The 2,877-nt window shown below is 45.7% G+C and overlaps 1 long non-coding RNA gene across 1 annotated transcript in view; it reads left to right on the top strand.

The window, feature by feature from the left end:
• Positions 1-1,106, top strand: part of LOC116083734 — a 2,021-nt gene extending 915 nt beyond the window's left edge. The window contains exons 2-3 of the long non-coding RNA XR_004115891.1: positions 417-470; positions 655-1,106. This is a non-coding gene — a long non-coding RNA (uncharacterized LOC116083734). The remainder of the gene's footprint in view (positions 1-416; positions 471-654) is intronic.
• Positions 1,107-2,877: the final 1,771 nt, after the last annotated feature.

Raw genomic sequence — 2,877 nt, 5'->3', positions numbered from 1 at the left:
GCATGTGCTACCATTGCCCAGGTAAGAAATATTTTCTTAAAATCCCCTGGGCATACTTTAGTTCACAATTTACTTTTTAAAGGTAAACAAACATGATAAAAACAACCCTTCCACTGGGCAGTGGTGGTACACACCTTTAATCCCAGCACTTGGGAGGCAGAGGCAGGTGGATTTCTGAGTTCCAGGACAGCCTGGTCTACAGAGTGAGTTCCAGGACAGCCAGGGCTACACAGAGAAACCCTGTCTCGAAACAAAACAAAACAAAACAACAACAAAAATCCCACCACCACCAACCTTCCCAGAATCATACTGAAAGTCAGGGCCACTTTGGGAGGTATTTAAGACAATGTGCTATTGGAACAAAGACAGTGTAAATGCGAGTTCAGTTTTAACTTCTGTTTTCCTCATCTTCCCAGCTCCACTGAATGGAAGCTTGGTCTGGTCTGGTCTGGGAGCATGAGGAGACCTAGGTAGGGATTTATCTGTCTCCCAGAAGGGAAGGTGTTCTGAGCTGGTGGTGCTCCCCGGGGTCCCTGTCACTCTCCTCTGTTCCTGTGAGTTCCACAGGCGTGGTGAGCATGCTGCGGTGTGGGCAAGCGGTCCTCTCTTGCCTCGTGTTGTTTCCTTGAGGAGGCATGTCTGTTTCCTTTGCAGGGTACGGTGGCTCTCTTCCCTTCCTCTGCTCACTTGTTCCACGAGAAAACTCAGATGACACAGAAACAAGTAACTGAAAAAGTCACGCCACCCTTCCAAATCCTCTGCTGCCCACACAAACTCCCAAACAGAGGTGCTGGGGTCAGGCCCAGGAAAGCTGTGGGGGCAAGTGGCAGGGACAGTGCCCCTCCCTCTTTGTGTGCATGTGTGGTGCATGTGCCTAGAGGGAGAGTTGGTAGAAGACAGCAACCAGAAAAACCTAATCTTGTGGCTCCCCACTTAAATGCCTTGTGACTCATTCATTCAAAACCTTGCATCTATTTAAGCGATGGTCACCAGGATGGAGGAGGGGGCTTACTGCTGTCTCAAAGGATGAAGAGTCACACAATACAATGCTTGTATATGTCATCCAATTACGTGACTGTGAAATAAAAATAATGTGTGATGCCAAATTTGTAATGTGGGCCAGAGAAAAGTGAGGGACCAGTCGTCCAGCTGTCTCTTTTCTGCTTTGACAGAGCCGACACCCCGAGAATCTGTTTCCTCTCTCATGCTTTGTTTGAAGCTAGATAAGTGGCTTGTAGATGTCTAGGAACAGTGGAAGGGGCTGTGGCTTGGAGTTTAAAAATCTCAGGAAGCTTTGGCAGCTGTAGGGTCAGGAGAACCTTCCCTAATAAAACGTCACATGTCTCCCTGACGAGGATATTTGATCTTTGCTCAGAATGCAGTCAGGCCTGTTTTGGGCTTGGCTCACCATTCCACTCCTGCAAATCTGATAGGCTTATTCAGGGAGCTGTAGAAGAACCCAGATGTTGGGGACACCCTTGTACCCCCATTTCATGTTAGAAACAGTCATATACCCCAAGGTTTAAAATGCAATTTTTTTTTTTTTTTTTTAGCAATTGAAAGTAAGTATGTACTATCTAAAGACAAACAGAGAACACTGGGAATCATTGAGCTACCATACAACACCTCTGGGCTTTTAACCCAGTAGTTTTTCTGGTGGAGCTTGTTAATGATCAGCTATTTCCTGGCTCTGTACCTTCTGCAGAACACTGGAGTCTATTCACCATTCATCCACCTGGCCTCAGGAACACATTCTCAGGGCAGCCAAGTAAAGCTGGCAGTGTAGGACTCTGCAAATATCTCACATAGGTCTGGGAAATCAGAACAGAAACGTTCCGGCTGGGCTGAGGTGGGGACCCAGAAGTAGGGGGGCAATTTTCCAGTCCCCGTGAGGAATCGGCTGCAGAGGAAACATCCACAGAAACTGTTTGAAACAATATGACATGAGGGAAGTAATCTGTTTGCTTATAGAAAAGAAGGTTCTGTGCTCTGCTTTCTCTGGCTCTGCTCAAATCAATAAGGAGGCACCTTTCAACTTTCCCTAGTTCAAAGAAAAGACATTTTGCACCCCCACTACTGGGGCTTGGTCTTGTGCACTGTGTATTCAGGTGCTGATTTCTGTGCCCAGAGATCTGGTTATAGCTCGGACGTTAACATTGTCATGATTTTTGGACCATGACGTGGATCGAAGGTAGAGGACCAAGTGGCTGGAAAATGGATCATTTAGAAGATTAGAATAGTCCAGTCATAGTGCATAAAGCTTGTTAATAAACTTAATAGGTCTTTGTGTCAATTATTTGAGATTTAGAATGAGAAATCACTAGTACACCACCACCACCACCACCACCACCCCACACCCTGGAAAAGAAGCACCTCACAAACTCATATAGGCCCAACTGAGAGAATGAACAAATGTGTAGAGAGCTGATGGCAAGGATGTGGCTCTGGAGGTTACATGAAAGTTTGAACACATGGTGTTCTGGGAGATACTGATGGAAGGATGCATTGGAGTCACATCTACAAGCCTTCAAATATCATATAAGAAAGCCTGGGTGTGGGGGAGTTCTAACCTTGTTCAGACCTGTAGACTTTATCCTCAAGGAACTAACCTTGGCTGGCATCTGTAATTCTAATACTCCCCAGAGCTGCAACATTGTATAGACCTATGATGACTTTTGAGAGCATCTTAGTGCTACTGAGAGTTCAGGCCTGCTTTATTTAAATCAGCAGCATGGCAGCCTGGTTTAAATGGTTTTATCCCACTTAAAAGTTATTAGCCTTAAGTTGTACACTTCATTGTTCACCTCATTCTTGGAGATGACAAGAACCCAGTTGGAGACAAGAGTCAATCACGATTGAACCCCTTACCTCTGACTC

Source organism: Mastomys coucha, unplaced genomic scaffold (assembly GCF_008632895.1).
Source record: "Mastomys coucha isolate ucsf_1 unplaced genomic scaffold, UCSF_Mcou_1 pScaffold8, whole genome shotgun sequence".
Lineage (NCBI taxonomy): Eukaryota > Metazoa > Chordata > Mammalia > Rodentia > Muridae > Mastomys > Mastomys coucha.
Note: the sequence above shows the minus strand (reverse complement) of the source record. Positions and strands in the feature narration are given on the sequence as shown.